The sequence below is a fragment of the Canis lupus genome, chromosome 22 (genome assembly GCF_011100685.1).
Source record: "Canis lupus familiaris isolate Mischka breed German Shepherd chromosome 22, alternate assembly UU_Cfam_GSD_1.0, whole genome shotgun sequence".
In the NCBI taxonomy this organism is placed as follows: domain Eukaryota; kingdom Metazoa; phylum Chordata; class Mammalia; order Carnivora; family Canidae; genus Canis; species Canis lupus.
Genome location: NC_049243.1, coordinates 11,916,939 through 11,940,718, shown reverse-complemented (window position 1 = coordinate 11,940,718; position 23,780 = coordinate 11,916,939). Strand labels below are relative to the sequence as shown.

The 23,780-nt window shown below is 32.7% G+C and overlaps 2 long non-coding RNA genes across 6 annotated transcripts in view; one reads left to right on the top strand and one right to left on the bottom strand.

Annotated features, from left to right (window-relative positions):
- Nucleotides 1–23,780, bottom strand: part of LOC111091832 — a 131,469-nt gene that overhangs the window by 66,637 nt on the left and 41,052 nt on the right. For 4 of the 5 annotated variants that reach the window (XR_005376307.1, XR_005376306.1, XR_005376305.1 and 1 more), the window contains one exon: nucleotides 17,143–17,246. This is a non-coding gene — a long non-coding RNA (uncharacterized LOC111091832). Of the gene's footprint in view, nucleotides 1–14,695; nucleotides 14,877–17,142; nucleotides 17,247–23,780 lie in introns of those variants that run through there. The other variant, XR_005376308.1, reaches the window with a different exon arrangement.
- The window catches only part of LOC111091833, a 48,076-nt gene that overhangs the window by 3,253 nt on the left and 21,043 nt on the right, over nucleotides 1–23,780 (top strand). The window lies entirely within an intron of this gene.

Sequence of the window (23,780 nt, the reverse complement as noted above, 5' to 3'; positions counted from 1 at the left end):
ATATAAGGCATTTTGTCCCATCCCCTTTAGTAGGCCGTCATCTTTGTAATAAAACACAATTTTATTTTATTTATTTTATTTTTTTTAATTTTTATTTATTTATGATAGTCACACAGAGGGAGAGAGAAGAGAAAGAGAGAGAGAGAGAGGCAGAGACACAGGCAGAGGGAGAAGCAGGCTCCATGCACCGGGAGCCCGATGTGGGATTCGATCCCGGATCTCCAGGATCGCGCCCTGGGCCAAAGGCAGGCGCCAAACTGCTGCGCCACACAGGGATCCCAAAACACAATTTTAAATTGGAAATTTTGATCAAGGTGCCAAGAAGCAAAACGCAAAATTCCAGAGAAGATATTTGAAATTAGTCAAAGTACTTTTAATCTCCATAGCTATATTTAAGGTATAAAAAGTGTGACTATGTGGAGATAACAAAAATTAGGATCCACATTTTCTATAATAATGCTCAACAGTTACAAATCAGTTTATATGTGACGACCAAATACGTACTTTATGAAAGTAATGATAGTGAAAACATAACAGACTACTCAGGTAATAGAGAGTATTTGGTACAAACATCCACTTAATAATAACTAAAGGCCACTCATACCAGAGAAAAAAAATTAAAAATAATCTGGAAACTTGATCTACTGTGATAAAACCAATTAGACAGGCTTATGACTCATATTTTCACTTTCTTTTCCCATTTTCATTTAGTCAGAAATATCTAAAAAATGTGTTTAGAGACAAGTGAAGAAATTTCAGATTTTGGTAATGTGAAATTTAAAAGAGCTCTGCATTGGGGCATCTAGGTGGCTCAGTTAGGTAAATGTCTATATCTTAATTTCAGCTCAGGTCATGATGTCAAGCCCCATGTCAGGCTCCATGCTTAGCATGGAGCTTAAGATACTCTCTCTCCTCCACCCTGCCCCTCCCCACCACTCACTCTCTGTCAAAAAAAAAAAAAAAAAAAGCTCCGCATTTCCTTTATCTATTTCATTAAAAAGTAGACACTGCCAAATAAATAGTACTAATCTATGTCCAAAATCTTTTTTTTTGTAAAATAGAATATTAAGTCACTGGTTCAGTTTTATGGTGTTATTACAAAACTGTTCTTGTTCTTTTGGGAACAAATTTGTTAATATTTATTAATCATTTAAAAGATGAGTATCACTGTGGTAATTATATATCATTAAAGCAGAACCCTTTAAAAACTCGGTGATATTAAGTGCCAAATAACAAATTCAATATACGATTTGTGGGCAACTTACCAAATCACTGTCTGCTTTCTAACAAAAAATGCCATTTTAAGACATAGCTTTTGAACTTTCCCCTTCACAAAATTTATGTTATTAATAGTTCATGGGTAATTATGATTTTCAGGTTTTTCATAGATTTTATAAAATAATTTTAAAGATTACCATATTACCAAGATAATAGTACAAAACAGTCTATATTTGTATTTCCCTAATATTCAATAGGCTGGCTTTTTTTACAGATATTTAAATCAATTTGCCTTATGTATATATATGTTATATAATTATGCAGATCCTCTGAGTATTTAATAATGAACTAGCATATATAAAGTCAATGTATATGGTTGTTAAATAAATACAAATACTTCCTCAATTATTACAAGTTGTTTCAACTATTTTATTAATTAATTAAGGTAAAGCTATGCTATTGTAAAAAAATAAAAAGAGAGAGAGAGAGAGAGAGACCCAATAAAACAGGAGGTTAAAAAAGAAAAAAGGTTTTCTTACTGTTGTTTCTCTTTCAAACAATAGTCCTGAAATGTACATTTTAAATACAAAAAGCAGATCCATTTCCCTGGTTACAGGATTGACTCTTATAAATACTTGTTGCATTATCCCCCAAAAGATTTAGGTCCTTTGTTAGGTTCTTTGTGCTGGGGGGATGAGACTGTCCAGGGCAAAGTAGTTCCTTTTTAGGAAGCAGATATGAGGGGTGTCTGTGTGGGGCTAGTCAGTTAAGTAACTGGTGCTTGACTTCAGCTCAGGTCATGATCTGAGGGTTGTAAGATTGAGCCCTGAATCAAGCACTCTTTCTCTCTCCCTCTCCTTCTATCCCTCCCTACCCCATTCACTCTCCCTTTGAAAAAAAATAAATAAAATACAAGTAGATATGAAATACCCACAGCAATTTTGCTTAAACTTTATTGGCAGTAAGCCAGTCACATGGGAAAATGGAAAATGTAGTCTACACATGAACAGTCAGTCATACGCTCACAACGAAAACAGCAGTCACTCTTTCAAAATTACACAGGTGGGCAGCCCGGGTGGCTCAGTGGTTTAGCGCCACCTTCAGTCCAGGGTGTGATCCTGGAGACCCGGGCTCGAGTCCCATGTCGGGCCCCTGCATGGAGCCTGCTTCTCCATCTGCCTGTGTCTCTGCCAGTTTCTCTCTCTGTGTCTCTCATGAATAAATAAATAAAATCTTAAAAAAAGCAAAATTACACTGGTCATCTATTATATGTTGACCTCTGTGCTGGGCACTTTATTAGGTACTGCATTATAGTGGGATATAAAAATATTCAAGAATTGGTTTCTGGCCTACAAAAAGGGAGGATCAGATTGAATTCAAGAGAGGAATGATAGGGGGCACTTGTAAAGTATACACATTTATTTCAAAGAAAGTCATATAGAACCTGAAGGATCCAGTCGGTTTTTGCAGAAGAGCCTTTATGAGTCCTACAGGAAGACAAGGAGTTCTATAGATGGAAACAGGACTGTGAGAGGTTGAAAGCCATTCTTCTAATAAGTATGAGTAGAATGTAGAAAAATACAAAATTTCCCTTCTAAAACTGTATGTAATACAGTTATATTCCAGAAAGGGTTCAGTCAAAAATTTAGAAAGTAAACTATATAAAAGAAATAGAGTACTAAAAGCCAGAATGTAATTTCGGGATATTCTGTAATAGCTAGTACTAATAAAGATAAAAAGAAATAATCAAAATGCCACACATTTAACATACGGCCTTTCCAAAAACCATGTATATTTTAACAAATAGAGCAAACAAACAAAACCCAATGAAATAAAACCTGCAAAAATAGAGAAAATGTTTGTGGCCCAAAGTAATTCCATAATCAAAAAGAAATAAAAGCAGTTCCCAAGAACATATGTTTTCTGGTATCTAATTCAAATAACAAGCTATTAGAGCAGATACCCATGTTCCCTGTGAAATTCTATATATCTAAGTGCTAAAATATGGCCATAGATTAAATCTGTCATATCATGCTACAGAATAGCAGCAGGATCCCTAAAATTTATTAGACATACTAACTTGCTGCTATAGTAACCTAATGTGTCCCAGTTGTGAAAATCTCTTGATGAATTTGAAATTAACCCATGTCACTAAATAAAATGTCAGAAAATCACCAGTGACTTCAAATAAAATGGAAATAGCTGGTTACTTAAGTACAGAGCATCAAAATGTGGTTAATCATAGCTCTGCGGGAATAAAAAATAAAATCATTTAAGAACTCCCCTGTAATTGAAATGCAGCAACATGCTTCTATTCAACCTAATGATGGCCAACTGCAGGAACTGTTGACCTGGGCAAAACATGGATATTATTTCATCTTAAACCTCCTGAATCCTCTCCTAAAATGCTATGCTTCTTTAAGATGAACCTGACAGAATGACACTCACACAAAAGCCCTGTATGGTAAGCTTGTACCAAGCATCACTGTGACATTCAGAGATATTCTGGTTTTGGCAACTGTTTGAGATTTGTGGCTCTCCTTTGACATTTACAAAGACTCTAAGACTATTTCCGAAAAGGGCTGGAGCTTTTCACTAGATATGTGGTTTCTTCAAAGGCCACGTTCAGATTAAAGTTTCTACGAAACTCTGGACGGAAGTAACGTGGGATTGGACTGGAAAAGTATTTATTTTATTTGAAATAAGAAAGGCAAAAGTAAACAGATGGCTGGTTCTACAAAAATCTAAATGACAGCAAAAAATAAAAACTCAACATTTCTTTGGTTGTTTCATCTTTCTGATTGCTAAAGTTCCAACACACTCTTGTTGGTCTTTGTAGAATAGCACTCATCATATACAATAAATCTCATCACTCTCTGAGTATACTCATACTAATTAGTACATTTTTTCAGGACACAGTTTTTGGTACTATAACCAGTTTAAATTATAGAAATGTATTTTGCTTTAACGGATGCTGAGGTTAAGTTAGAAATCTATGAACCTCCTTGTTGGATGAATCGAGTTTAGGAAGTTTATGTGAGTAATGAGATACAGAAATACAATAAAAATCCTGAGAGGATATGAAATGCAGTGAGGGCAGCAGGTTAGACTTTACACTTTTACTTCCTTCAGCCTTAATTTTTTCATCTGTGAGAGTATGTTTTTGGTAACTAATAACTACCATGGAGCACCTGCAAAGAAATTTGTATCTTTCATGTCAGAATTTGGTAGGAAAGACAGCTTTTAGTAGTACTTAGAATTAGTTTTGACAATTAGAAAAATATATATTATGTATATATACATAACATAAAGGATCAATTAAGTTTTTGCAGAAGAAAATATAGATAGATATGTGTGTATTTATATTTACATTGTGTGTATGTGTGTGAGTCTGTACTTCAATGAAAGGTAGAGAAGTATACATTTATGAAGATGCTAATTTGAGTAGCTGTTGTTCTTATAAAATTCACTGTCTTCTCTCTAGGAGAGACTGAGCTATGGATGCCTGGTACTTAGCAAGGATGTGGAGCCCTACCAGATATCAGTTCTGACTCCCTCCACACCAAGGTCACCCTCAAATAGATCTTATGTTGGGCTGGAGTTACCCCAGGTCCACTTGATAACACATTTAATCTATACTAGGGCTTTCAAAGGTTGGTAACGCACTCTAGTAAGGGTAAGAGCCACACTATATTTGAGAGGTGAGAGTTTCTCACAATAGGATGCTGAGTTTTCTGTTATCCTAATATCTACATTAACAAATCATTGATGTCAGGTGAAGGCTAGTTTCTTAGCTCAGATACACTATGAGAGCATATGATTTGTGCATCTGAATGAGATGTATATTCCTCCTCTCTTAAAATTTTCCACATGTCCTTGAAAATGTTCCTTCCCCTTGGCATCTGTTTGCTGTCAACACTGACCAGCTTTAGGATTTTAATGACTTTACAAGCTTCTAACTGAAGTCTCTCCCATGATGAGGCCCATGAGACTTTCCAATGATGAGAATAGAGTACCTAGTGCTCTTATGTGTCATATAAACAAAAATGTGAAAAGGGCAGCATTTTTAATTTTCAATCACCCAGATGCAGATTTTAAAGCAAGGTATAAGAATGCAAGAAATATGTTTAGGAAGAGATTCAGAGAGCAGCAGTTGAGGAGCGGAACAGTAAAACAGGAAAGGATAACCTATCAATAAAAGATGCTTTATCAAGTGCACTGCCACTATGGATAGCTGAAATTTAGTCCTGCTACTTGTCAATGACAAGAATGCAGCACAGGAAGAGAATTGTGGCCACAGCTAGAGTAGTAAAATTATCTCCATTCATTAATGCCTAACTAGATGGAGATGGAACAGAATGTGGGGTAGGGGATATATAGATTGAGATAGATTTCTTCTATATCTATATCTATATCTATATCTATATCGCTACCTCCAAATGTATCTATAGATATCTACACACAGATATCTATAGATATAGGTCACACCTTTATTGTCAAAATATTGAAAAAGCTTCTAGGATCAAGGGCAATGTAGTCTCTTCTTGAAGAGGTATATTTCAAACTTGTGAAAGAAAAGCTGAAAGAAAATTCTCTGCAATACCTAGAAAATCCTCCAAACATTTCATCAAAGTGAAGAAGATATGGCTTCTCCTTTAAAACTCCGATTCTGTCATCACTGGAATAAATCACAAAACTGTAACATCATCATAATGACCAGAACATGGAGATGAAATAAGGAAAAGAAAGAGATTCCATCCTTTCATCTAAATTTACAAATACATTACGTAAATTTAAAAAGTTAAGAATAAAAGATAGGTCAATAATACCACTTTGAAAAATTATATCTAATGATATTTGAAAGAGACAGAGATGACAAGCTTTTGAGGATAACTGTTTGATACAACTATTAAAGAAAAGTGAATACAATATCAGTTTGGTAGAATAAGATATTATCTAAAGAACTGTATTCACCACTGTTACCACACCTAGAGGATTGGGCGTAAGAATGCATGCTCTTTTCCTTGTTTGCAGCCAACCTATTTGCCTTGGCCTTATCTCTCTCACAAACCATGCCTCAGTAAAAACAAAAATATCTGCCTTTTTAATCTGTTTTTTAGTATCTGTTCCCAGCATCTTGGTTTTGACAAATCATCTGGTCTTCTTTTTTATGAACCCTGGTTTTCCACCACATTGAAATTTGTACCCTTGATCAATTTTAGAGTCTTTCATATCTCGAGATGAAAGATCTCTACTATTTGCTCTAGCAAATAAGAAAGAACACTGTCTCTTGAGTCCACTTCATCCCAACTTTTAAACAGATGACAGCACATGGAGATATCTGACTTAGAATCCAAGACGACCAGGACGTTACCACCCAAGAAACAATGGGAAAAAATAAAAGCCATGAAGTATTATAGGATCACAACATCCTATGTGGTGATGCAATCATATGACAGCACTTCTACAGGAATCATGAATTACTACTACAGGTTTCCCTTTTTCCTACAAATTTGTTTTTATATAAAATCCTTTACTTTAGGGCAGGCCATATGATGAAGGGTGGCTCTTTAACAAACGAAGTGTCTTAGCAGAGAATGGCAAACGGGATATTTTGTACTAAAGAAAGTGGGTATTTTATCCTAGATTTTAGAGATTATATCCTTGCCTTGGGGAGCCACACAAATTGTCCATGACTCCATGCCTACATTAAAAAAAAATCAAGGCAGACTAATGGATTTTAATGCAATATAGTATGAAAAGTTCAGTTCAATGGTTTTTGATTCCATAATGCAACTAACCTTACCTTACCATTTGTCAAGTTTTGGTGTAGTATCAAAGTCATAGTTATCTAGAAAGCTAATTAAAAATTCTATTTTCCATTTCTGCAACTGAAAGCAGAAGCAGTTGTGACATGTTAAGGTTTCGAAAAATATAACAATGCCGCTCTTCTCACCACATTTGTTTTAATTTTTAAAAACATATTCATTTTAAAATGTTATTTTATCATGTAATGGTTATGTTTTTATATTTAAAGAAATAAATGTATGAATTCCTTTTAAATTCTGTTAAAGTTTTATTCTCTAATGCAATACCGTGGAGGGTGGCTTTGTTACCACTGGTGATAGCAAAAGTCCTCCAGTCCTCTCTAGTGTTACCCTGGCAGAAATAGGGACAGTTGACCAGTTACAACTGGTGAAGTAAAAATTCCAGTCTCCCCATGTGGTCTGACATTCTGTACTGCCAAAATCTTGGTTCCCAACTTGGACTTCTTGAACATCATTTTTGAGGGTAGGTTGGTATGCCTGAGTAGGGTAGAAGTCTATCTAGATTTCCTTTCAATCTTTGCTAAATGAGCTGTAATTTGTTCTCTGTTGTTTGGCAGTTATTGTCCAAAAGTCTTGTGTGTTGCTAAGTTGCCTATTCTTGGTTCTTTGGACAGAGAAAATATACTTATCATGGGTCTTTTTTTTTTTTTCCCACTCTACCCATTCAATGTTTCTATACTGCTGGCTTTTCTAGCACCCAGTCTAGGATATGTGAAAACAAAAAGAAAACCCAGAGAACTTGCCCCTGTGTCCTTCCACATGTCCCAAGGTCCCTAGCTGCCCTGCCTTCTCTCTACATTTCAGAACCTTCTTTTTTTTTTTTTCAGAACCTTCTTATATTTGTTTTATATATCATTTCCAGGGTTTTCTGTTACACTTTGCAAGAAGACTAGGGAAAATTGTGTCTATTCTATCTTCCCAGGAGCAGAAGTCTTACAATTATTTTTTTTGAATTACCAATATATCAAAGCACATATTTCTTTTGGAGTCATAACTGCCAATAAAACATCATGTCATTGAGAATTATTGCTAATGGGGTGATGTAATAAGTTTACAATGCCTAATTGTTGAGACACCCAGGAACCTTTGGTGGATCTATTTTAAGTAACATATATTACAATAATCTAAATAGCACAGATCACAAAGAAACCTTTGATTAGGAGACTTCATAGATATTAGTAATGGGAGAGAAAGATGTGGATTTAGAACAGGGATTTGTCACAAATTGTATTTAGCCAGATCCTGAGCTGTAGAATGTCCTGAAAAAAAGGCACCAGTTTTTGCTAAAAATTTTGAGTAAACCCACAGAAATTCATAGAAAAAATTAGCACAATGAAAATACTACTTTTACAAGCTAATTTCTACAATATTTATGGGGAGAAAACAATTACCAGAAGGAATCAATCAGGTTTTAAAAGTTCAGGGATATGAAGATGACTATTTAAATAGAGTAAGCATTACATTGAAAACTTTAAAATATTTAAAATATTTGGTAGGTAACTGAAATATATATTTAATTGTAAATTCTTTAAGAATATTCAAATATTTAAAAAAGAATATTTGAATATTAAGTAGTAATAAATATTTAATTTCTTAATCTAAGAAAACATTGGTATCTTATTTGTGATTTTTTTTTTCAGATTCAAGTATTAGATGAATTCCCATCAACTAAAAAATAAGTATTAGGACTCTGAATACATCCAGTTCTATCTTGATTTCTTCACAAGTAAATTTTTTAAAAGATTCTTCTTAAAAACATTTTAATACAATTATATAAATTATTTTGTTTGAAAAAGTACCATTAACTTTAGAGCAAAAACAAGACTTTTTTTGATGCTATGGGAAGTATACTATAGAAAAATTAATAGATGTTTTCTATAATGTAAAATAACTTATAAAATAAATTTAGAGAGAAATCTGCAAAACAAAAAATTTCTCTCATTATAGTGGCTTTCTGTCACATTGACATTTCATGTTAATAGTTCCATCAGTCAATAAGAAAATATTCATTTTGATTTGTATTAGGTTTTGAATACAGATTATTTTTTTTAAAGGTTCACTTTTTTTTAAGATTTTATTTATTTATTCATGAGAGACACATAGAGAAAGAGAGGCAGAGACACAGGCAGAGGGAGAAGCAGGCTCCATGCAGGGAGCCTGACGTGGGACTTGATCCTGGGTCTCCAGGATCACGCCCTGGGCTGCAGGCAGCACTAAACCACTTAGCCACCCGGGCTGCCCCAGATTATGTTTATGACAAACATACACATTGCTGCTAGAAAAGAAAATGGTCAAATTCTCTAAGTCTTATAAATATTTTGAGTGCAGATAATAAATTAACATTGATCATTTTGTATACATTTACATATCTAGATATTTCTATCCATATTTGTTCTTATGTTGCACTAATTATAGTTGAATTTTGCTTTTAACATTTCCAGAAGAGTGTAGTAAATCTTTGAACATGTACAGATATAACTATTTTCCTGAAATGAGTGTTTGTAAAAAAAAATTTGGTATATAGAACAGACATGGAAAATCAATAGTATTAGTCATGTGGGATACAAACAATAATGCCCATTGGCTGTGCTTTCAAGGGGACTTTCCATGATACATTGAGATGTTAAGGGACAGTGAACAGTTTGAAATTATTATGCCAAACAAAAAGACTCATTTTATTCAAGATACTTAAAAACTCACCTCCTATTGCCATTGAGCCGTCAAAATCTATTGTAGTCAGAAAACACACAGCAGTGAAAATAAAGGGCTTGAATAAAAGGCTTAATTAGAACTGGCCCTGGAAATAGGAGAGTTGTGTAGGCAGTTTTGCATTTGTTTGGTTTGATTTTAATCTAACGTGCATTATTTTTCTGAATATACATACATTATGGAGAAAACCTATACATATAAACTGTATAAAAATTGGAAATCACCCTTAATTCCTACAGTGATAAATAGCCACAACTAATAGTGCACTTACCTATTTGTTGCTTGTCTATCCAGCTATTTAACATGTCTCTAAGTCCACTCATTTCACATTTCACTAAATTTATAGTTTTGAATTGGTTTTTCTTGCTTTCTAATATTTAAGCATTGTTCTTTTTTTTAAAATATTGAACCATATTTTCCTAACTATGAAATACTGCCTGTTAGATAAGTACAGTCTTAAATAAGTATAACCTTACTTTTGAGCAATAGCCTAATTTCTAATATTGTATTATTTAAAATAATACTACAATATACTAATGTACATAAGTGTTTTATTTCAACTTGATTATGTAGTATGTATTCTTGGAGTATATGACTGAGAGATTATTAAAACCTTCTAGTTTTCTCATACATTATAAAAAATTCAATCCTAAAATCTTTACACCAAACTATGTTCCCATTAAAACGGGATAAGAGAATTTTTCTTTTGCATCCTGTTTGCTACTATGATGACAAAAAAATTGTATATATTTTTATATTTACCTAATGTCTGAAATATATGCATTGAGAATAAGTAATTTTTCTATTCTTATAATATCTTTTATATAGTCAAAAGGCATTTATAATTTCTACACATTATATGTGCATCATATTTTGTAAGTTGTACAATATAATATGCTTTACTGACTTTAGTGAACTACAGATATGTTAATACATTAAGGATCTTGAAAATTCAAAGTATTTGCCAGACAGTGTCTAGTTTTGGAATTACTATGATTTTTGGCTTAGGAATAGTTTGAAATGATCTTGACACTCAATGTGGGCCAACCTATCTTTAAGAATTATGATTAAGTCTAAGGCAAACATTCAAAACCAAAAAGAAATAGCAGTTATAAAGAGAATATCCCTAGTCTAAGGAACCTTTACCAGCCACAGATCTTATAAAAATATATTAAAATTTAACAAGAGTAACATATCAGATGCTTGATCGACATCTGTGCCAAACATCAATTTGTGTATTCCCTTAATACACACAATACTAAAGCAGAGAGAAAAAAATGCCATCAAATAATACTAATGCTTTTTAAGCTAGTTTTAAAGATGGATTTAAATCTCATTAACAGCTCTGACAAGAGGTGCACTGAACCACGTTAATTGCAGATGTAACGTAAGAGACAAAAGGTCAGAAATGTAGAGCTAAGTCCACAGTCTGGTTAAGAGATGAAACAGTGGCAGGTTACTAACTTTGGCTTATTCCACTTCTTCAAAACCTGCATTCTAAGATAAGCAGAATTAAGTCCAATTTGGGTTAACCTTATCCTGGAAATAATTAAATATCTAGAATACTGAACTGCATTTACATTTACAAAAATACTGTGGTTGTGTTTGTGGCAGTAATGTGTGTATTAAGTGATGTGTGTATATGTTTGTGTGTATGTGTGGCTATCTCCATGTGTAAAATCTGCCTTTATGGTTATTATACTGTATAAATTTTATCTAGTCTATAGAATTAAGTTATTTCAAAAACCTTCTGTTTCATACAGAGAGCTAAAATGTTGGCTATTAAATGAACCATGTGAGAATGTGAAATTTCCCCTCTTCTAACTATAATGCCTTTCAATTGCGTGTCTGAAATAAAGGGGAAAAAAATAAAGAAAGCCAAGAGAAAAGGTTAGTGTCTTTGATTCAAACAGTCGAGAGTGGGTACGCCTACATTTAACTAGTGAGAAAATAACAAACAAGTATATGTGAGCAATAGAAGTATAATAATTGATTTTAAAATGACAACTGCTTTATCTGAAGTTTGGAAGCTTAGAAATGCAAATATATCCAGTTTAAAACTTCTTAAACATTACAAATGGAAAGCAAAGGAAGCAAGTGAAATATCATCAAACAATTTAATACTTTTAAAAGGAAAAGAGAAAATCTTTATTTTACTACTGAATTGTATTTATTTCAATTGTTTTTTTGGTTGAGAAAAATAATTGATTTTTCCAGAAAATCTTGTTAAAAACTATAAGGTTAAAGGAACAAATCACTTGATGCCATTGTTCTTTCAACAATATACTATCATTATTTATTGTGGTCAATTTGTGGACCCTGAGATATATTTAGATGTTTTTACCTAATTTTACTAATATACTTTGTTTAAAAAAGACATTTTAAAACTCTATCATACTGCATTCATATCCAAATATGTTAATACAATTTTAGGACTTTTTTTTTTTTTTTAAGATTTTATTTATTTATTCATGATGGTCACACAGAGAGAGAGAGAGAGGCAGAGACACAGGCAGAGGGAGAAGCAGGCTCCATGCAGGGAGCCCGATGTGGGATTCGATCCCGGGTCTCCAGGATCGCGCCCTGGGCCAAAGGCAGGCGCCAAACCGCTGCGCCACCCAGGGATCCCAATTTTAGGACTTTTAATTGGAGTTTACATTGCTATATATCTGATAAATCAATGTAAGTCTGTAATAAAAGCAGTAAATGCGTGTAAATGATATATTTGAAGTATGGTATTTTCAGGACAAAATACCTGGAATTAACTAAAAGAGATGCTGAGTCCTTTACACTAAAACCACAAATATTGCTGAGAAATATACTGAAGGTCTAATAAATGGAAGGGCATACCATATTTAACAAATTGGACACTCAATGTGGTTAAGACATCGATTCTCCTCAAATTATCTACAAATTCAATTTAATCACAATAAAAATTCTAGTAGACACTTTTCAATGTAGAAATAGACAAAATAATTATAAATTTCCATTGAAATGTAAATAGCCTAGAATAGAAAAAAAAGTATGAAGAAGAATGAGATAGAAAGGATATAATTTGATTTCAAGAGTTATTAGAGAGCTACACTAATCAAGACAACATGGTATTAGAGCAAAAGGACAAACACTGGCAAAAGGAACAGGGTCCAGGAAAAGACCCAATTATATATTTTAAGATGATTTTCAAGTAAATTACTAAAGAAATTAAGTTGAAAAAGGGCAATCATTTCAAGAAATTCTACTGGAACATTCAGGTATTTGCATGAGAGAGGGAGGGAACATTAACTTTTCCTTCACATCATTATATAAATACTAACTGTAAGTCTCTAAATGTATCTGAATTTAAGGGCTAAAACTGTACAACTTCTAGAGAAAACATAGGAGAAAATTGCTGTTACTCCAGAGTAGACTCAAATCATCTTAACAACCAAGTGCGTTGAAAATAAGATTTCTAAATGATGATACAAAAATTATTATCAAACCCATTACTATTCATATTACAATGATATATACAATAGCTAACAGCATGGAGGAGTAAGAGACCAAATAACAACTGATGTCATGCTCATCTTCCCTTTAGTTAAGCCTGGTGTCCAATAAATAGACTTTTATTTATTTTTAATGCCTGATATTTAAAATCCTGTATTTAGTTGAGTTGTACCATTAGCTTGTGTTGTAAAATATATATAAAGTAATCTCTATTTAGTCATCTAGTTGAGACAAAATATTTTAGGTTTCTTTGAATCTCATTTTAAGAATCTATTATGGCAAGTGTTTATTGAATTTCCTCCTCTCTTTCTTACCTCAACACATCAAATAGAATTGGTATCTCTCTCCTGAGTCTAAGAGCATCCTGAGTATTCCTCATTAGAAAGCTGAGTTCATTTATTAGGTTGTTATCTTAAGTGTCTGTCTCCTCCACCTTCAATTAAAAGACCATATTTTATACATATTGAACCCAATGCCTGAACACAGTGACTAATAGATTATCTATGCTCAATAAATATTTTTATTAGAGAAACATTTATATTCCTAGCAATATATTATATTATATTCCTATTCCAAAATTATTTACTTATGTGTAATTTATAAATATTTTTCATTCTTTACTCTCAAATGGAAAATATGTCTATAGAAGTACATTTACTTTCCTAAGATCCCTAGTTACTTTTTTGGTCCTCTTAATTCTCTTTTCCTTTATTTATTTTACCACTCGTACATATTTTTCATTTTTTTTTAGTAACCAGAAATTTCTAGAGGAAATAACTTTGTTGTCTCATATTAGCAAGAAGACTATGAGATTTTAAAGGTAAATTTCAGAAAACAACAAATGTGAAAGATATTTCGGTTCCAAGCTTTTATTGTGAATCATACTCTAAAGTGCTAAGCCAAAAGGCAATGACCTAGTTCTAAGATTTTGATCTATGAGAAGACCAATTGATAAGCTATGAATAAGATTTAAGATAACTTCCACAGCTTAGAGAGGAATAAGAATTGATCAGAAAAAATAAATAAATAAATAAATAAATAAATAAATAATAAATTAAAAAAAAAGAATTGATCAGAAAAATAGAAGATATTTTTCCTTCAAACCTGCAATATAGCTCCATATGCAAAAACTGAAGAATTTTACATACACAACCAAAAAAATGTAAAAAATATATATTTTTAAAAATCTAACAAATCTAGTAAACCTTTAAAATCTAGTAAACACACAAGACATTTGAGCACCACAAATGTAATAAAATTGGCTAAAGTGAATGTAGAGAGATTAGCTAATTATGATAAATAAAAAAGAAAGTGAATTTCAAACCAAAGAGGATTGCATTTAATGAAATTGTTATAGTAAAAAGCCAAACCATAAGAAGGAAATAGGATAAACACATTTACATAGTCAGAAATTTTAAAAACTCAGCAATTCTTATTTTCTTCTAAGAATTTGAGTATAGAATTGTTGAGGTTTATTTTATATACATAACTTAAAGTACATTCTAAACAAAATATTAAGAAGAAAACACTTCACTCTTGACATTTCAAGAGGAAGAACATGAGTTGACATGAGGCCTCTGGTTTTCTCTTATCCTTCAGTTTTCCACAACAGAAGTGGAGAAAGTTGTCCAAATGCTGTATATGAGAAAGTGAATTTCCAATCATCTAAGGCTTTACCCCGATTCCATTTTTTTTCCCCTTAGAAACTGAGCCTTGAAAAAAGAAGACTCATTTTTCATTGTTCCTCCATGATATAAATAATATAAGGTGCAGATTCTGCTTCTGAAAATGTGGAATGGCTGGTTCAATTCAATGTGGTTACTGGTGGGTAAATCTATCTTAGGGTGTTCACTTGGGTCTATTTTCCCACAAGTATAAACCACATTTTCCAATAAAAACTTCACACATAATAAATATGACTTGTTCTTTATTTATTTACTTAGTTGAACTGGTTCAGAACTTAAATAAGGAAATGTGCCACTATTTTGGATGCCCTCACACCCACTACCTGTAGAGTCCCAGCCACACGGAATAATTTTAGAGATAGCTGGAATTAGAACTAATGTTTAAACCAATCTTATTATTTTACAAGTCCAGGAATCCACGGCCTAAGGAGGTTCATTAACATATTTAAGGGCTTACAGTTAATTCATGGCAGAACTATAAACTGAACTCCGATTTACTGACCAACAATGTCATATATTTTAAGGACTCCTTCCAACATGCTATATTTGAATATCCATGACCTACAAAGCCAAAGGTCTCAATTCTACATCTAGTTCCTTTTCTTATTACTTATGCCATTCAGTTTTCTTCTCCACAAAAATGATGCTCAAGTTCACAAGGTTATTTGGGAGTAGAAAGGCATATATATGTGAAGAGTACCCTATAAACTGTGCCATGAAGTAAATACCAAGTTCCTTATGTTATCTCACTAAAGCTACTTTTTAAATTGGAATCAAAATAAGTAAAACAGAACTTCTTAATGAATGAATATTTCAAAGCTTAACAAAAACACAACAAATTCTCATTCATGCTGCTGTTACCAAACCAGTTGCAATGACTCTTGATTCCACCTTTCTCAGATACCATTTATTGTTTTTTATCCCTTTTCTTACCTTTCCAAAGCAGATTCATATACACTGACCCAGTAGTAACATCTATTTTTATTACTATATTTGACAATGAGTTTACTAATGAACACAAATCACAGAAAATATTTCTCCTTAAACAGAAATGTCCTAAAATGTTTTATCTTACTCAATGAATATTTTGAGAAAACTAGACAAATTCAAATGCAAAAGTGCCATTTATTCACCCTTCTTTCCAGCTGTCAATCTTACCTGTGAGATGATTATACTGATGGTGTCTCTGCATACATGATGATATCCCTAATCCCAATTTCCTTTTTTAAAAATCTCGCACCAAACTAAAATGATGTGATTTCAGAGAAAGGTCACAAAAGAAACCCAAGCTGAATATACTTAACTTTAAATAACTCTTTGCTTTAAAAATGGCCTACTATTAAAAATATTTTTTAAAAAAATTCTGAAGGGCAAATTACTAAACTTTATGGATTATTTTATAAACTACCTCTTTTAATTTTGATAATTTGTTGTAATTTTTAGAGTAGTCTCAACAGTATTCTTTATTTATTTATTTTTATTTTTTTTAAGAATTTTTATTTATTTATTCATAGAGACAGACAGAGAGAGAGAGAGAGAGGCAGAGACACAGGCAGAAGGAGAAGCAGGCTCCACGCAACAAGCCTGATGTGGGACTCGATCCCAGATCTCCAGGATCTCCAGGCTGCAGGCGGCGCTAAACCGCTACGCCACCGGGGCTGCCCAACAGTATTCTTTATTTAATGGTGAATCCCAAAGCAACCCATGATAATTCTGTCTAGGACATTAAAAAATAACCAACAAAATCCAAAACTGGGTCTCACTCTGTGACATACAGTTAAATACAATTTATATTTCACATGCTAACCCTAATTTTATAATCAACCAAATTTACAGTACTTATTTCAAGAGTGGCAACTGATTTTCATTAATTCATCTGTTTATTCATTTCAACAAATATTTATTGGATGCTTGCTACATCAGAAATTGACCTCTCCTGAAAGGGACTAAAGTGCATTCTCACTGCTGCCATCACTATTCTTGTACCAAATGCAGGGAGTAATAGAAGAAAACTTCTATTACAAGATCTATCAAAGCAGCATATTATGCTGTAACATACACAGAGTTTATTAAAACTCTAATATCCAATAATTTCTCTTTTTACCCTCTGTCATCTAAGCTTGTTTCCTAAGTGACTCTTCATACCATTACAGAGGGTCAGAAATGGCTGCTACATGCAGTCAGTTGTTCCTTCACACAACTACCAGGGAACTCACCCTGTATTTCTTCTCCCTCTCTTGTGGCCTGAGATAAAGTCAGAGAGGCAGGCAAAGTCCAATTAGCATAATCTTCTAGGTCATTCATTGTAAGCGACATGGATCTGAATTTAAGCATAAGAAGAAGTCATGTTATTGACAACTTTATACAAGATTGTGGACATAATTCTTACATATATGCTTTAAATTATCAATATTAAAGTTTAAAAGTGTGTGATGTTTTCTCCATGAATTTGTTAATGTCAATGAGCATTAACAGAGTTATGTGTTGAAAACACGCAAATAATTTTTAATCTATTTAATTTCAACAGGTAAGCCTTATAACATGCACTTTTTATTTAATATTTGATACATAAATTAATTTCTGAGGCAACAATGGATTCCAGAGACCTCACTTACCTTCTACTATTTATTTGACTTTGGACAAACTGGTTATCATATCAGAGCTCCTTTTTCTTATTTGTGAAGGCTTTAGCTTCCTGACATGTTGGTCAGTAGAGACCACAGTCAGTGGTTTGATGAGTGAATGAGTAATGTGAAAGATAGGAGACAGTGTAGTCGGCAATAAAAAGAACAGGAGGTAGGCATGAAAGGAGAGAGGTGCCAAAGTATCTGAATAAGAACTTGAATCTGAGTTACTTTTGTGTGTATGTATGTTTTAGGAAAGAAGACACTTAACTACGTTTTAGGGCTGATATGAGGAAATTAGTGTTTAGTCAAGGTTTAAAATCATGAGGGAAAGAACATATAATATAGGGAGGGAATCCATGAATAAACTTATGAAATCTCTATCATATTAGCTGGAGGATCACATAAAATTAATAATATTCCCAGAAATAGGTTAAGTTCTCTCTCCATCCATACTCTTATAACAAAATCATGACATTTACTAAGTTGTATTATATTTGTATATCTAATATATAACTCTCAGGTTAAATTGTTAACTTTGAAATTTGGGAATTTATTTTAACCTCTACAACTTAATATATTTTATTACACTTATTAATGATGTGAAAGTGCTATGTGAAACTATACATATATAATATTTACAGTTATTACCGTTCAAATCATTAAATGATAAAATGTACATAAAGTGCTTAATGAATCACTTGTTTTGACAGCTTTAGGACTACATGTTTACATTCAATAGTTATAGAAATCATCTTTGACTAGATAATAGAAAGGAAAACCACTTCTGAAAGATGCTTCAAAACTTTTAGCATTTAACAGTTTTCTCTTAATTCTGTTCTCACGTACTTCTTTAAAATAAATTTTAAGGTAAAATATTCTAGCTTCTTATTGAGATTCTACAGTAGTGACAACCAGAATCTTCAACCAGTTGTGTTCCTAGCCCAATAAAATTCCTAGTTAAATATCAAATGGGAGAGAAAAGGATTGGAAGCATTCATGATTTTGTTTAACCTGGTGTTCCCATCAGAGATTGAAGAATAGGTTCCCCACTCCAATCAGTTAAGCTTAAAATTTGTGTGTGGGCACTCAGTTTTAGGCACAATCACTGCTCTTTCCATAAATGCTCTAATAATGACATTATCAGCAAATAAGCACCAAGCATTCCATTTCTGACAACAGATTATAACATATCACTTTCAAACTCCAAAATTTTCAAAATTAACTAGTTCCAGGGTGCCTGGATGGCTGAGTCAGTTGAGTGTCTGACTTGATTTCGGTTCAGATCATGATCTCATGAGTCCTGAGATAGATCCCTGTGTCAGGTTCTGCGCTCAGTGGGGTGTCTGCTTGAGATTCTCTCTCTCCATCTCCCTCTGCTCCTTTTCCTCTCTCTCTCAAATAAATAAATAAATCTTTAAAAATTATTTTAAGGGGATCCCTGGGTGGCACAGCGGTTTAGCGCCTGCCTTTGGCCCAGGGCGCGATCCTGGAAACCTGGGATCGAATCCCACGTCGGGCTCCCGGTGCATGGAGCCTGCTTCTCCCTCTGCCTATGTCTCTGCCTCTCTCTCTCTCTCTCTCTCCCATCCTCTCTCTGTGTGACTATCATAAATAAATAAAAATTAAAAAAAATAGTTTAAAAAAATTATTTTAAAAAATTAACTAGTTCCCCCTTGGCTTAATAATTATCTGTTTTCCAATATTCTAAAAGTTCTAAAAGTTATAGGTTTCAGGTTCTAAAAGTTCTAAGCGTTATAGGTTTTCACTTAAATAGAACTAAAAACAGTCCTTACACAGCAACAAAATATTTTTTCAATTAAAAATACCGTTTTATCCATACATATATGTTTCCTAGTATAGATAATTGTTAGTTTTCATAATTAGAACTTTTCCAGCAGCATCTAAGGCAAATCATAAATAGAAGACTTTAAATTTTGTTCACCTTGTCAAATGCTGAAAAAAACATTTGTGATGATTACATCAACCAAGAAGTCAGGAATTCAGCGAGAAACTGGGTTTTAAGGTTTAGATCTTGTAAGACAAAAAGGAAAAGAAGGGTTTTTTTGTTTTTTTTTTTCCTTATAGAGAGGTCTGACTTAATATGATTCTCACTAAGCTTGGAGGAGCTTTATTCATATTCAAAAGTGGATCAAATCATATGAATTTCTTTGAACTGACAAAATTAAAAGGAAATGGCCTGTGGGAGAGAACAAGGTACCCACAACTTCTCATCAGTGGTCTAATCAGGAAGGGGACCTGACGGCAGATCTAAGAAGCCCACACAATTACTTCTGGAATTTGCTACCAGTAAAATATCTATCTGGAATTCAAGTTTGTAATTGTCACTAAGAATGTTCAAAGCAGGATACCAAGTACAAAACATTTCATTAAATGTTTCTTCGTGTATGCTTTGGTATCACCCTCCCACTTTGTTTATGTTTTCACGCTAACCATCTTATATACACCCTCAGGCAAATGTGCATATATCCCAGAATAATAATTCATAAAGTGATATAGTACACAAAATTATTACACCACAGCTTAAGTTTATATTTTTAGAGTGTGTAAGAACATGTGAAAAACTCCTCTCCCACAGATGATATGTTCTTTTATATTCAGTTTTGAAAAGGTTATTAACTCTAATAAAAACTTTAAAGCTAGGGAAACTTCTATAGACTATTCCGTCTATATAATGTTTGGCAAACACATACAGGAATAGATTCTAGAAATACCAGGAAAGGAGGAAACCCTCACAACATGGAAATGTACCACACTGATGAGATGGGGCTTAACCTGGAGACTATATCCAAACATACACCACCATCGTAGAACTATCAGCAGGATTTTGTGTTCACATAGAGGATAGGACAAATAATATTCCCAGCAAAGGAATTCAAATCTCATTCAGAACCTCTAACAGAGAGAAAGAAAAATGGCAACACACATCCTACCACTTCTCTCTTATTTCCTCTCTCCCTCCCTCTCAAGGAGGTGGATACACAAATTAAATGACAAATTGAAAAAAATATATATCTATTTCCAACTAAGTTGAGATGAGATTCTTTCAACAATAAACAAATATCTACTGAGCCCTTTTGGCTTCAAGGCTCTTGTCTGGATATCAAAATGTAAGGGATACAAGAAAGAAAAAAAATGACAGAAACTGTTCTTCCTATGATCAATTTTTCTAGAATGCAGATATATAAATACTACCTCTGAATTTTGGGGTACTATATGAGCACGTTGCTTGTGAACCAGGGCATTATTTTAAAACATTACCTAATATATTTTCCTCCTCAATAATTTTAGACGCATTCTCACCATTAAAATTGAACTAATTTATCCAACTATAAGCATATAATTTTTTGCAATTCATTGCACAGAAATCATAGATGAGTTAAAAGAACAAGCTGAGGGGTCATTACCCTAGAGAGGAGTATAGAGAAACTGGAAAGAACCAAGACTCAAACTTATGGTACTGAGTCCCAAAAGGAGTTTGAGAAACTGATTAAATGAAGCTAAAGAAATAATATGTAATAAATGATAAGGAGTATAATTTTTAAATAAATCATTTCTATTATATATTGATTTACTATTGATAAGTTTTCATTTACTATTACATAGAATCATAACATCTGAACTCTTCAAAGGGTACATGTGTGTATATGCATGTGTGTGTGTTTCATTTGGGAAATTTTGTACACACTTTAGCACTATAATTATTTATTAAAAATGAAATTTTATTAAAAGAAAAAATAATTTTATCAGCATTCTAAAGAAAACTCAATTGTTTATGTACTTCATCACTTCACTTATATGAATTACAATGACACATAACTCTAGTAGCCCATTTTGTTGTCATTGTATTATTTCAGTGGTTGCATACATTGCAAGTACACATAAAGTCCTAAAAAAAAGCTTACCAAAATGCATGCTGATAAGCTCCTTTACCCAAACTCAGAATCAGCATGTTTATTTGGGAGTCTAGAAATCTGAATTCAACAAGTACCAAACAGGATTCTGATGTATGTAATCCAAATATCACATTTGTGAAATATGGAATAGTCAATAGCCCCTTGACAAAGAAAGAGAAAGCCAAACTTACAGATCTTTCTTTAACTTTACTACACATGTGACACCAGAAAATCCTTTATTGGTTTATTTTTACTATATTCTCTTTGCTTGTAATATTAAAGGCATTTAAATTTGAATTTTCATTGAGGAATTAAATTCTGTTTAAACTTTAAATTAATAAATAAATAAACTTTAAATTTTAATATCTGTAACAATCTCTAGTCTATAATATCACATTGTTTATTAAATCCAAAATTAAACATACAAACTTTTCTTCTCTCATCATCCTCTGTATGATAAAGACTGATTATATTTAATTTACAAAAAATAGGTGTCTGGATTTCAACATTGAAACTATGAGGTTTATGCATTCATGGTCTTATAATTTGAGGAGATTAAAGTAATGATAAAAGAACCCTTTTGAATTATTATTAAACACAAATATTTCTTTCAAAAGTTCTAAATCATATAGTACAGAAAACTACTTCTGACTAGCCCAGATTCCACTTAGCAAAATACAATTACATATACTTACCCCACCCCCTTTATTTTACAGGGGAGATAGAAAACATAAAACAGTACCTAAGCTAAAAGAGGTAAGGCTTTCTAGTCTTCCTTAACTCATCCTAGGGTAGTGTTCGTTCAAAGCCAACTCCTACACTTCCATCTACAAAATCACTCTAAGACAGTATTATAAAAAAAAAACAATAATCCAAAGACATTTTAAGACCTTATTTATTAAAGACTGACTTTGACCATAACACTCTATGATGCAGGAAAGGATACTGATACTTGTAAAAAAATATCCAAGTCATAAAAGCAAAAACAAAAGATGGTCATATCAACTTCTAGTTTACCTGAAAAATAAAAGTCAGTGAATAGGATTCTGGTAGTTTAAGTATTACTAATAATATTAAACTTTGTGTGTTCTATAATTTTAAAAATATTCTTATAGTATGTCAATTCCATAATTAGAGAAGCTGTCAGTCAATATGACAGTATTTATGTCCTTGCAGAGGTCTCATAACTAATAAATATCACATCCATCACTGGAATCCAGAGCCTTCTTTTACCAAACCATGCTCCCAAATTAAGTCTCTGAGTTAATAAAGGATTTTTTAAATCACTGTCTAAGGAAGCCCTAACTTAATCACATTTCCTCCAATAATCTCCATTTTCTTCATGGTACATACCATTACCTGTAATTTTTTTAATGTATACCTAAGAACTGTACTCCATAAATGTGGCACCATGCCCACTCTGTTCTCTATTATCTTGAAGAGTCCATAATATGAAGTATACCCTTCTTAGATTTGATTAAATAACAAATGAGAAGTCATTTTTTTCTTTTTTCTGTTCTTGCATTTTCTTTTTTCTTTTTCTCTTCATTATTATTTTGTAAAAGAACAATCTAGTATATTTCTATTCACAACTTAGTTTCCTTTCACTTCTAGAAAATGAAATAATGAGAAGATATATTTTGGTGTAGTACAAGGGCTTCTGGGAATTTATCTGTTTATAGTTGTCAGGCACTATGAAGGGTCTGAGATTTTACCCTACTCACATGCTGACAACTTAGCCTGCCACTGTTTCATAGATGTTGACAGAAGCCATAAGACTCCCAGGTCAGAGGCAAAGGAATTTATTACACATGGCACAGCAGGCACCATGAGCTTCAAATTCCCACCTCAGTTCCCCATACTGTTCAAGACCCAGAAAATGATGCATAGATGTCTAAATAATTCTGCACACACAGTGATGTGTATCATAGCAGAGGAACCACAAACCTAGGAAATGCCAATCTTCTAAGAGGCAAAATGGTAGACGTTACCTTTAGTTTCTCCTTTAGAAAATAAATTCACTATCTTCCCTGGAAGGAGATTCTATTTCTATCACTTGAGGCTGTTTGCTGCAAACATCCTTCAAAAGACAGTCCTGAACAAAGTTAATAGTGCCATGCATAAATCAAAGAGATGCAAGTATTACTATGTCCTAACAATAGCCTGAGTCAGATAAAATATTGCAGATTTATATGTTCTTTTATTTTACTCAGGATTCTTTTCCTTTCGATTAGTGTGGCTTGGTATGCATTTAAATTATAAAAGGTATGACCCAATTTGCTATAGCTTTTTTAAAAAAAGTATTTATTTATT